Source organism: Triplophysa dalaica, chromosome 20 (genome assembly GCF_015846415.1).
Source record: "Triplophysa dalaica isolate WHDGS20190420 chromosome 20, ASM1584641v1, whole genome shotgun sequence".
In the NCBI taxonomy this organism is placed as follows: Eukaryota; Metazoa; Chordata; class Actinopteri; order Cypriniformes; family Nemacheilidae; genus Triplophysa; species Triplophysa dalaica.
Genome location: NC_079561.1, coordinates 11,960,293 through 11,974,181, shown reverse-complemented (window position 1 = coordinate 11,974,181; position 13,889 = coordinate 11,960,293). Strand labels below are relative to the sequence as shown.

General features: G+C 35.9%; 1 protein-coding gene across 2 annotated transcripts in view; it reads left to right on the top strand.

The window, feature by feature from the left end:
• Window positions 1-13,889, top strand: part of samd10b (sterile alpha motif domain containing 10b) — a 72,067-nt gene that overhangs the window by 40,086 nt on the left and 18,092 nt on the right. The window lies entirely within an intron of this gene.

Genomic DNA, 13,889 nt, shown 5'->3' with positions numbered 1-13,889 from the left:
TAGTTTAGGCTATGGAGTGTCCAACAACAAGTTTATGTACATAAACAATATTATGTCGTAATAATATGCAGTTATTCTTACCTTACTTCTTGACTGACTCTCAAATGATTCGTTCCGCATTTCATCCGTCTAATCCCCTCCTATCCGTTAGCCTACTGTTATGTGATTGGATAGGTGATGTGCCGCAAACGAAACGCCTATCATCATTACGGGAGTCTGCTGTGATTGGTCAAATGCAATCATCATGTGTCGCAAATGGAAAGTCTACCATCATTACTGGATTACGGTTTACAGGTGGTTGGATATTGTATACATTGTGACATGTGATGTTGAGATATTAAAGCTCCTCATTATCTGTGCCATTACTCAAGAATTAAGCTAAGCTTGATCTAAAGTCTCATAATGCACATGGCTTTGTATTATCCCACACAAATAAGAGGCATACACGGAAAGTAATTCCCGTTTTTTACGCCAACCTTGAGAGCCGTAATGAGTTTCTTAATAAAACATTGTCACCTCTTCAGGACGCTATGATTTTAATGAGTAAATGTGATTAGTGTGTTCTTTATGCTCGGACTGTCATGTCGTGAATAATTGATCTAAATGGAGTGGCTTAGGAAATATAATTTTGTAATGTGTCATTTTAAAACAAAGGCTTAGCGGAATGGCTGACAGGGGTGCGTGATTTATTTATTTTATAATGTTAAATATATTTGTTCTGGTTGACAGAGAACAGCGTGGAGATGTGTGTGTGTGTGAATGGAGCTGTCTGGTGTTGGGAGATGGTCTTTAAATAGAATGGATTTTTATGCCCGTCTCCTGGTCTCAGGATTGGCTCAGATGGGCTCAAAATGTGTGTGTGTGTGTGTGTGTAAAAAGGTCATTGGCGTGTATTCATAAAGACAAACAGGCGCACACACAGTGCTAACTGGCAACATTCAAGATTATGACAACTAGAATAAAGGCCAAACCTTAAAAGGGTTATTTCCACTTGAATTACAAACAGTGTGAGCTTTTCAGATCCGGCCTCTGTCCAATGGTCTACAAATGTTAACTTTGTCACGGATTTATCCTGTCCTCCTTCAGGCATTTTCAGCTAAAGGTGAAGCGTTTAATTCATGTGACACTGACATCACCTAACTGAATTGGAATTAGGTGGTGTTTTAAGCAGGTTAACAAAACAGCCACATTTTGATGTGTTGCTGTGTCGGGCTGGTTAGGATGGTCAAGCAAACGAGAACAACTTAAGAGTAATGTTTTGTCTTAATGTGTAAGCTGGAATCGTGTATTAACATGAAAAGGTCAATTATACGGTGTCGGCCGATAAATACATTTTTAGTGACATTTTTATATTAAAATCAGGTTGATATAACTAAGCTGATAAATTAGGAATCATTACCATTATAAATACTGTTACATACACTGTTTTTTTATTTCACATTTATAAAGTCAATGCCACGGTTAATATATTAAGCCATACATCGCTCTATACCCAAGGTTCCTTTTAAAAGTGCGAGAACACATACGCCAGATACATTTTTCTGTCAGTTTTGGTGTAGTATAATCCTGATAACTGTCGGAGCCCTTTTTGAGCCTACACATGAAAACGCATGTTGGAACTAAAATGGCAGTAACTCATGAATTCTTTCAAATACAGACTTAAAGTTGGTCTGAAAAAAGAAAAGTAGCTGAATATTGCAAAAAAAAACACACACACAAACAAACACAAAAATAAGGTATGTTGTTAGGTTTATTGTAAAAAATAAATAAAAAACGTTTATGTTTTTCTTTGATTAAAAAATACATAAAAAAAATACGGGTCACAAAAGGATAACAAAAAATTTAAGCACTCTCTTTATAAAAAAGAATCAATTACTCTCCCTACATAAAGTATTTAAAAAAAACACCAAAGAAATCTGTATTCTAGAGTCTTAGACCTTTCCAATGATATACAGTTTGTCATGTTTCGATTAGAAATGCACAATATTGACGCAAACTTAGTTGACCCGTATACGGAACGGGTGACAGTTAACAGGCCTATACTCTTGAGAAAGAAATAAAACGTAGACTGAAATTATATAATTTGTAAGTATAGTTTAAAAGAAGCATGCTCATAGAACAAACATGATCACTTTTTTTTGTCAGAGAAGAACAATCAGTATAACATAAACTGTTGCAATGCAATACATAATCTTGTATAATTTTATATAAGATGTGATGTAACTGTATTGCAGAAGCTACCCTGTAAAAATATCTTCCATGGATCAGCCAGGCCTTTTATCAAATTTGCTGTCCCAATAGCCCAATCTCCAATTTAATTATAACAATAATGGGAAATATTTGGTAGTCTTCAATCCATCGAAGCAATATAACAAGATCATATTAGAGATTTATCTTGGATGTGGATGGACTCCAGTTACCGCGACAAAATGTCCCGTGGAATATGCTGCATTGTGCCTTATTCCAGCAAGGCTTATCTCACAGGGCCAGAACTGGCATGAAAATGAGTTTTGCCGATTGGACTCGTGGTAAAGATAACATTCATTTATTGCATTTGGCTTGAAACTGGTGAAGGAATGATTAGGGTTAACATTCGGTTAGTTCAAGGTGTGTATGGTGTCAGTTTGCTGTTGGCAAGATTGTCAAGGATAGAAATAATTAGGGCAACCAAGACCATGACTAATGAATGGCGTATGAAAACCGTCCCGCGAACAGTTTATTTAATTACCTACAAGATGTTCTTGTTGTTCCTTTTTGTATCTTGTTAATGTGTAAGACACATTATTTTTAGAAGTTACTCTGTAATTGAAGGACTTTCAGCATCTCCCTGTCATTGTCATTTCTTACTGATAAACACATCGACTTGCATGTAAATGAGGCTTTACTATACCATTGCACTGAATTCACAATTGCCGGTGCTAAAGTATATGACTTTAATATATTTTTGCCAAAAATATACGATATGGTGGTTCGGTAAAAAGCAAATTATGTAAGTGTATAACTAAATCTTGGATGAGAAATATTGAAATAAATCCAAATAATTACATTTATAATTTAATTGCAGACTTGGAAAATCTGATCCTGGCCTCTGATATGAGATAAAATCTCTTGTTCTAAAACTTTATACGACAATTTTCTCCGTTTAATCTTATTTCTGCCTTGTTGAAACAATTAAGATATTATACAGTAGATCTGTAATTTCTCTGTTTTATGGGGGATCACATACAGTCAATCAGTCTGCATTGCAAAATAAACCCTGACAGGGTGATCAGGACCCCGTTGTCAATTCTGTTCAGTGTTAATTTTGTGGGCAATAAAACGACCCAGACAACTTGTGGAAATGAATGACGCTATAAATGATGATAGCGTTTTTATGGGGTGATTTTATCACGGTAGGTTGTCTGTAATGTTGATTGTAATGGGCGTTGGATGTCTTGGCTGTATTGGTTGGCTAGCCGTAGCTTTGTAAATCTGATAACAATAAGGAGATGATTAACATTGTAAATTCGACAACTCACCTAGAATAATCCACAATTATTCGACAATTATTGATACTATTTGCTTGATTACCTCCATCTAGATATCTTGACAAAAAATTGCAGTTGCCACATCACATCACTATTCATTATACATGTTCGAACTTTCAACTTTTCTTTTGAGGACTGTGCATGTTCGATTTCTTATACACATTTTTTTCACAAAACAGTGAGCAGTGGAATAACACAGTGGAATAACACAAAGGAAACTATACGAATTAGGTTGAGACAAAGCCAGAAAGCGCAATTTCAAAAAGCGTGATGATAGTGGATTTCTGCGGGTGATTTATTAATAATGCGCACATTAAAAAACAAAAAGCGTAATATATCATTCTCACAATGGCCAACACAATCTACTAAGAGCAGCTAAAATTAGTGTAGGGTTTTAAACATGCTTTTTCAATTTTTTGGGGGGGGGGCGTTTAATAAATCTTAATAAACCAAGTTGCGTGATTCATTTAACGGGGTCATATTGGATGGCTAAATAGACATGCATTCTTTCTTTGCGTATAAATTTTGGACGGTTCTCTCAAATGCTTCTCACGAACTGACGCAGAAATGTGGGGGCTTGTGGAAACGAGGTGTTTTAGGCAGGTTTGGATGAGTCTCTGCTTTTAAATGAAACATATCTTTTGGTTTGAGACTTAAATTTTTGCTTTTTTACATGTCTTATATATGCATGACTCTTGCATGGTCCATACCTTGGCATGGTGGGGGAGCTAACGAATCTCAGTGACCCAGAGAGCTATCCCAGCTAGAGCTTATGCTCCTGGTAAGTCCAGCCATGCTGGACAGGTCAAAGGATAGAGATCAGATCAAATTGGACCACCTCTCCTCTAGGCTAAAGAGGTTGGCGTAGGGCTAACAACCCTATCCTTTAAAAAATCTTGTTACAGAAACGTTGACAACAATTCATCATATTCCGTTCCTGGAAGAGAAAGGGCTCTTGTCTCAAGAACCTATGACGCGTTTTGGATTCCAAAAAGGAAGATCAAGCACAAACCGGATCACAACATTGCGTATCATTTTATAACAGTCCACGGAATGGAATTCGCCCCTGTACATAAACTTTGTTGACTATGAGAAGGCGTTTGACAGTGTCCACCAAAAAGTCTCTGGCAGCTACTTCGGCACTATTGGATACCAATCAAATGAGTCTGATCAAGAACTCCTACGAAGAGCTTCGCGTTTTGAACGGGAGTCAGGCAAGGCTGCCTGTTTTCACCATTCTTATTTTTTCTGGCAATAAACTGGAACCTGAAGAAGACAACAGCAAGAGAAAGAAGAGAAGAGAAGAGAAGAGAAGAGAAATGGCATTCAGTGGACACTGGGGAACCAGCTCAACGACCCGGATTGTGCAGATGACATTGCCTTCCTCTAACATAGTCGCCAGAAGAGTAAAGAGAAAACATCCAACCTCTCAACTGTCTCTGCCCAACTTGGCCTTAAGATACATGAAAGAAAGACAAAAATTCTGAAAATCCAGGCAACCAGCACAGAACTAGTAAAGCTTAGAGGAAAACCCTTAGAAGAAGTGGAGTAATTCATATTCCTAGGGAGCATCATCGACAAACAAGCAGGCACAGATGCAGATGTCAAGACAAAAACCGGGAAGGCGAGAGCAGCATTCCTCATGATGAAAAATGTGTGCTAGCTTACAACATACACTAAAATTTGCCTCTTCAACTCCAATGTTAAATCAGTTCTTTTTTATGGAACAGAAACCTGGAGAAAAATTAAAAGAACCATCAGAAATATCCAGACCTTTATCAACAGCTATCTACACAGAATCCTTCAGATCCGCTGGATAGACACCATCAGGTATTGAAAAGTTGTCGATGGCCTATGCTCCGAGAGGAGGGAAAAGGATTAAGAAGAAGAAGAATATATGCATGAACAACTTGTAACACACCAAAGATACAGGAAAACACGAAATCATGTCATATGACTCCTTTAAATCCTCTTCTCCCATGAAGTTTGAGTCTGAAGAGGAAACTCCCACAAATGCATATGCAATAAGGTCAGTCGCAAAAACATTCCTATTCAGTGCTAACTTTCATTGCATGTCTTTAGTAAATACCGACAAGAGGCATTTGTGCTTCCGCAAGATGGCAGTTAATCTAGCCCTAAAAATTCTTAACTAAAAAAGTTGTTGTAAACATAATTTTGCCTAGAATTTACAGAAATGTTCTATTGTCATTTTATCAAGTTTTTTTCATTATTAAGTTAAAATCATCCATTTCACAGATAATTTTATGAAAGGATCTGTGTGTAGATTCTAGCGACATCTAGCGGTGTGTTTGCGAATTGCAACCAACAGCTCACTCCTCCCCTCACGTTTTTATGCACTTTTTAGCTTCTTTGCCAAAGAAATCCACTCTGTAGAGCAGTTTGTCTGTTAAGGGCTACTGTAGAAACAACATGGTGAATTCCACGTAAGGGGACATGGGGTGTATGTAAATAAAAATGGCTCATTAGGTCATAAAAACATAATGCTTCATTATGTAAAGTCTTTATACACCTCTGAACACATAGTTGCATTTGTCATACATTGCACCTTTGAGTAAAATGTCTTAAAAACTAATTTAGCTTGTAATGAAAGAAAGTGTTTATATTTGCACAGCTATATTTTCGATTGTGAAACAAATTTCAAGACTTATGAGAAACTTTTTACTCAAATGTTTTAAAACTTTTGACCGGTAGTGTATGTGTCCTGAGAAAAGATACACTGTAAAAACAGTGCACAATATACATTAATAATTTATATATATTTTTTTGTGTTTTAAATTTTGCACGGCACTGCATTGTGTTTTAGTGCTGACGGAAATATCTGTTAAAGTATCGGAGAATGTACTGGCAGAAAATGACCAGTACATTTTTCATATTTTTTTTTTGTGAGAGCGAATTTGAGAGAGAATTGAGAAAGATTAAATACAGGATTGACAGAAAAAAACAAGTACACTGTGGGAACAGTAGCAGGCAGAGAATTGTTTAGCATGCAGTGAGTTTAGTTCATTAAAGCCCAGCTCTGATGGGGCTACCTGAGGTTGACAGCCAGAGGAGATTGGGCTCCAGATTTGTTTAGTTTCCTCATTATCGCCAAGGTTACAGACCCCATCAATGGCACAAAACAATTTTGAAAAGCACACAGATTACCAAAAGTCAGCAAACTTTGCCAGCTCGTCTCAATTAGGTGAAATAGCTCAATCTTTTCAGGATCAGTTTGCAATTCTCCCTCAATCTACGATGATGAACAAATTCCAACAAAACATTTCCCCCGTCCCCCCAAAAAAGCTTGTGAAATGTGCGGTGGTTTTTGGCGATGTGTGTCTGAACAGATGTTGTGGTGACGGTTCAGGGCTTCATAACGAATGCAGAGCGGCGTCTGAAGTCTCATATCATTCAGTTCTCACCCCAGCTGAAGGGATCGTTGAGTTCTCATGCATGTAAGCTGTCCCGAGCAATGGATTGTTGGAAAAGAGACCGTCTGCAGACACACGATTACAGTTTGAAAGATTACAGGTTAACGTAGAGATGATAAAGGAAAGATTGATGGGATGAAGAAGAAATTAAATTGTAACTAAAGATTCAGATTATAAATCAATTTATCTGGAGATTCCATCTGCAAAATGTCTTGAATTGAACCAAATCGAATTAGAATAGAAGTTAACTGGACGGATTGAAATAAATTGAATGGAACAAAGACCGCACCAAACTAAATTGAACTAGACCGAACTGAACTACTCCGACCCATCTTGAATTGAATCTTTCTAAACTGAAGTGAGTGTAATGAAACGTACATTTAAACATAAAACATTTAATAGGGCTGTCAAACGATTCGTTTTTTATTAATAACATCTAGAATAAAAGTTTGCGTTTACCTAATTCAGTATGTATCTGTGTACTGTGCATATTATTTTTGCATTCATAAACAGATACACAAGCATATATTTGAGAAAAATATAAAAATGAATAAACATTTATATATTGTTTAAATTATTGGAAAATATAAATAACTTATAATTTATAAATAAATACATATTTCCTAAATATGTATACCTGTGCGTGTATGCTATTACAAATACAAAATTAATATGCACAGTACAGAGAGATATATTATGTAAACACAAACTTTTATTCTGCATGTGTTTAATCGCCACTCATCATTTAACACCCACAGAATTGAACTAAATGGAGCTTAATGAAACAAAATTGAAATTACATGAATTGCATTTATAGAATTAAACTGAGACAGGCGGGTAAACGTGTCCATTGAGTCAAGGAGTGAGAAGCAACAAGGTCACTGTAACATTCTGATTGAAAAGCAAAACATAGTACAGAACAGAGCGTGCAGGTGGGGGGGTGTCTGGAATTTTAAAGAGATGTCACCCGTCTAGGCTTTAAAATATAATCCCTGACTCAGCTCCAGTGAAGGGAACCAGAGATGCACCTCAATGACACAAGGAAATGATTCCATATGGAGAATAGAAAAGGACAAAAAGGAGGATCACACAGAGAGACAGATATGAGTTGACATGAGATGAGGAAGAAAATAACAAAAGTGTAGGATCAGTGAAACGAGGGATTTGACTGAATGAATAAAGGGGAGTTGGAGGACAGTTGGAAGAAGTGAGCAGAGCAGGAGCGGCTCCAGAAAATCAGGACGAAGAAGAAGCTTGGAGCCTTCTGGGACGTTTTGAGGGAAAAACTCCAGCGAGACTCTGATGATAGATGAATAATCTACACATATAAATCTCACTGATTAAGAATGTATGGCAGAGCTTCAGAACGTCATGATGAAGGGCTCTTGAGAAAATATGAAGTGAAACGACATGAGCTAATCCTGCCAGCAGAACTCACTAAACTGAGAAAGAGCTCAGCTGCGTTTCATTACACACTTCACTTCAGAAACACTTTCGTTTTGTATGAGATGAATAGATCGTTTTTATTTTAAAATAAGATTTAGAATTAAATATTAGAAGACTTTTGCCAAAAAACTTCATTTACACACATCGTGTGTGTCCGAAATAGCCTTATATTTAATGCATTCAATCCCATGATTCATCAACAAGGAAGATACAGTAAGAATAGATAGCATGATAAACAAATGTTATGTGGCCCAAACATAAAGAATCGGCAAAGAATCTGTTACTGTTGAAATTAATATTATTAATTTACAATTAAATATTTATATAAACTAAATTTAAAATAAATTGTTATATTATAATCAAACACAGACCCAGGCACATGATCCAGACTATATTGTTCTTTTGTATTGTTGTCATTACAGTTTGTAAAAATTAAATTTTATTTTTATGTTTTAGTTTGGATTATATACAATTAATCTGACTGTACTATTGACGTACTGCTCATACACTCGACAGATTTGCAAATTGTATGTTTACATAACATGACCACATTATACTGTATAACAGGGCACATGCACAAGTAATCTGTAATTTATTTCCTTAGATTAAACAAATTTTGCTATTTAATCTAAATACTTTAGAATACTTTGAAATACTAATAAGGTACAAAACTAATACAGGACTTGGCTTTCCTCTGCAAATTATTTTAATCAACAGCAGCTTTACAGTTTTCCCTCATTGGACAGTATGGTCCACAATTGTGAGTTTATGTCTTACAATTCTAAGAAAAGAAGTCAGAATTGTGAGTTAAAAATAAAAAGTCGCAATTACCTTAAAAATGACTTAAACAAAACATGATAACAGTCATGGATCATTCAGGTAACAACATACAGACAATAGAGATTCAAGGGTATGTACATTTTATTTAATGTGACAATCAGTATAAATTGAGGCAGTTTGTCTTGTGCAGTATATATAAATCTATATAAAGTATAAAGTATAAAAATATATAAAGTATATATAGGACAGTACTAATTAAAATTAACATAACATTTCTATAAACCCAGAGACCTTTTATTTTGCTAAAATTATTCAAATTTTGCATATTTGCCAAGCAATTGTACTGACAGGTACGCCCACCTTACTTGCTTATACATTTGGGCGGTCTTAGTCAAATCAAACCAAGAACTGATGTAGATTTGTGGGGGTGTGGTTACACAAGGCAGTATAAATTGAGGCAGTTTGTCTTGTGCAGTATATATAAACCTCTATTGTGTGGAATAGCTTATTCAGGACAGTGCTAATTAAAATTAACATAACATTTCTATAAACCCAGAGACCTTTTATTTTGCTAAAATTATTCAAATTTTGCATATTTGCCAAGGGGTATGGAACTTATGGGCATGTGATTTAGGATGCTTTTGCAGATAGTCAGAGTCTGAGAAACACAGATTGCTGTTTACATATACTGGCTGTGTTACGGTTTATAATTATGTTTAAATTAAATAAATTAAATAAAATAAAATACTTTTTGGATGTAACTGTAATTAGATTACCACCCATTTAAGAGTAACTATAATAAAATAAAAAAATAACTAAGTTACATATATTTCGCTACCCCCAGCACAAAATGTACAGTTAACAGTATGTATTAGTATTCTCAAAAGATGCTCAACCTTCTAGACCTTAAAGCATATCCTCTTCCTCCCTTTAGCATAGGAAGACACAGCTGTTCATCTAATCACACTGACATATTCAAAATGGCTTTCCAGACCAGATCAGGCCGCCCCTCTCCCCATAGATGTCATCCTCTGTGTATTATTAATGACTACGTTTCAGGCCAGACAGAATCAGGTCTCGCTGGTTCAAGGGTGGATGTTTATTGCCCAGAGGCTGGTTTGGTCGAGATAGAGAGTGATGGATAGCTGGGAAAGAAAGAGCAAGTGTTGGAGGAGAGAGAGCAGAGGAGAATGGTGACAAAAGGGATGACAAGCATCTAACAACGGATCCTGTTTTCTCTCTGCCTCTTCTCCTTTGTCTCATTCCTATTTCCCAGAAGAAATAATAATATTACTTAACAGGACATGAGGCTCGGATATAATCATTTCTTTATCTTATTCATCTTATATTCTGTCATATGAATGCTCAGTGAACGCCGCGTTTAACACAATCTTGTGAGACAAATTCATTTAACAGCTGTGTCTGTTTTCATGGTAAATCATATTGTTCAGTCTCTCCGTCAAATATTATATGTTGAGTCATCAACTTTAGTCCTTATTACGAATTTCACTCACTGACTCGCTCACATTTTATAACAATATAAAACAAAATGTGTGTGAAACAAAGGGATCTTTGTGTCGTGCAAAATCATTGTCTCTCTCGCTAGCTCTCTATCTGTCTGCTTTCAGACTAAATGTCTGTTTGCCAAATGAGAATGGGCTTCTGTCTACAGGAACTGATTCATGTCTGTCAGACGCTGTGAGCGTATGACCTGCAGCATTTGCTACCTTCTAACGGCAGCTGTCTCTTTGTTTACGAAAATGTTTTGTACATATTTTATTTTAATGGGCCTTTATTTCCTTAAACAGTACATAAGAACCCATCAAAAGCAGGGAAGTATTTACAGTTGCTTCTATATAACAGGAGGAGTGGGAAATGACAACACAAAATGTCACTCCTCTGACCAAGAGATTAAGGGAATATTACACACGACTATTACATTATGACCACAGGACACTTTTGTGTATTCAATCAAAAGACTTGTATATGTATGTAAATACAGTGTGTTGAGTTTAAACACAGTTTATCTGTGTAATATTTTAGTACTTTTATTTTAGTAAGTTTTCACTGCATTGGAAGATTTTTATCCATACTGGTATGTTATTGGCTGCTTTTTTATTCCTTATTTAGTCCAAGTATTTAATAAAAAATGTAATACAATTTTATTTTTAATAAAATAATTTAAAATGTTGCCACAATTGTATTTTAGTCTACAAAAGTAATTTCAAACATTGAAACGTTCACAAAAATGTAAGTTCATGAGAAAAATGTGTGTCAAGTACATCAGGTTCCAAAGCAATTGTACTGACAGGTACGCCCACCTTACTTGCTTATACATTTGGGCGGTCTTAGTCAAATCAAACCAAGAACTGATGTAGATTTGTGGGGGTGTGGTTACACAAGGCGTTTCGGTCAGGTCTGGGTGAGCATTCGCTTTTAGATAGACTGCATATTTTGTTCCAACACTTTCATTTTTGCAATTTTAATACATGCATGTGCAACTTAAAACATACCAAAGACACAGACAAACACCCCTTTATGATCCCTTCAATTTCATCGGTAATACTTAATAAACCTTCATGATCATGGGCGTAAATCTCATTTAACAGTAGGGGGGGACAATACATATAACATTTCTCAATAGCAATTTTTGAAGGGGACACAAATAATACAGTCAAAATTGTACTTATACGCAGTGTTGGGTAAGTTACTCTGAAAAAGTAATTAATTACTAGTTACTCATTACATATTCAATAGTGTAATTAGATTACTGTCCAAATTACTCTGTCCAAAAAGTATTTAGTTACACATTACTAATTACTTTCTATATCCTACATCGTCCTTGATTAGTTAAGTGATTAAAGAATAGACATGAAACGGCTTCTTTAATTCATTCAAATAAATAATATTATTAACTGACCAAAGTATTACAAATGTGAGCACAGATTTTTAAGTAAGACTTTGAATTTTGATGTCAATTACACTATTGCACACGCATATATTTTACAAAGTATTTAGTTAAAGTACATCACAAGTAACTGTAATTAAATTACAGAAAACATATGAGTAATCCCTTACTTTACTTTTTCAAGGGAAAAGTAATTAAAATACAGTAACTAATTACTTAGTAACTAGTTACACCCAACACTGCTTATACGACACTAAGCGACAATTTGCATTAGGTTTATAGGTGTATCATGCAGACTTGCAGTCATATTATAACTGAGCTGAACGGTCACATACTGTAATACAAGTGAACAATAGACCTTTTTTCCTTTTATACATATTTTTGTCTTTGCTGTGAAGACAGGAAACAAATATAAAAACACACAACCCATGATACTACATGTTAACAATGAGTGACTTTTTAAACACTTGTTATCTTGATTTATACTGCAACATCGTCTGACAAAGTCACAGTACATCGACATTAAATGAGTGGTTGTTATTTTCCCCTGTAGTGCACTGCCTCCGCCAACAAACTTTGTTCATGTTCGTGTACCCAAACAAACACTCAGTAACAGGGACAGATGCTTAAATTTTGTGTTGTACTCGTTGATGAATCGCTCGAGTTTCAGTAAACTGAATGTTTAGCTTATCCGCCCCACACATACTGAACACAATAGATGCTGAGAAAACGACCTTCTCCAACTGAATGAAAGATGTGCACCTTTTTCGGACCCTAAATATAGTGCCAACGTCACAAAACTGTAACCTGTATGTGCGCGGCTGTGTGTGACACGGGACCTGAATGCCAGGATGGGTGGCTAATTGTGGCCGTTAATGTTCACAGCATGCCAGGTCGCCAAAAATAAAAGAATGCATGGGAGACGGCTTCGGCCTGTTAGTTGCAGTGTGTGACGTCCTATGTAACAAGCTAACGTGCACTAGCTAACGTTTTAATCGCTAACATAGCAGATTCATGGAAAATACATCGGTAATCAGCATTTTTGGCAACAACTAACTTTTTAATGAATCAGTAAACTACAGTAAAGAGAATCACTTCATTTAAGGTGAATAAAATAGCCTTTTTCCTAGAGTTCAACAACCACTGAAGAACTGAACCACATACCGGACTTGAATGTGTTGCGCAAAGCGCAGGTGGGATGAATGGGGAGAGCAGGCAGTGGGCCAAACCACTGTGAGAGGCAGGGGAGGGGGAACTCAACAGTTTTTTTTACTGTTTTTTTACGCATTTTTTGCGTTTTTATTTTCTTCTAATTACACAATTAGTTTAGGTAACTCAAAATATATTTATGACAATCACAAATTTAATTGATCGAGGGGGGGACAACCCTCGGATAGAGGAGGACATGTCCCCTCCGTCCCCCCCGGGATTTACGGCCATGTGATTATTAAATGTCACCATACAAAAACCAAATGCTTCATCCGGAGTGAATTTTTGAATAAATTAGCCATTTACTACGTTTTTCATAAAAACGTGTTACCTTTAAAAGCCCCAGAAGTAAGACACACAAGGAATTACAAAGCACAGGTCCCCACAAAAGTGTAGGTTTCAAATTTACAATTACAAATGAATGAAGGAAAGTAAACAACGAGCTGTAAAGTGAGTCACACTGTAAGATAAAACATTATGGTTTTACATAAGCATCGCTTCATTTTCTAAAGTTAAAGTTTTGATTGCAGTTCCTTGTCGTCAGTGTCCTCTGCAGAGAGTCATAAAAGTGTGATGATGATCTCTAAA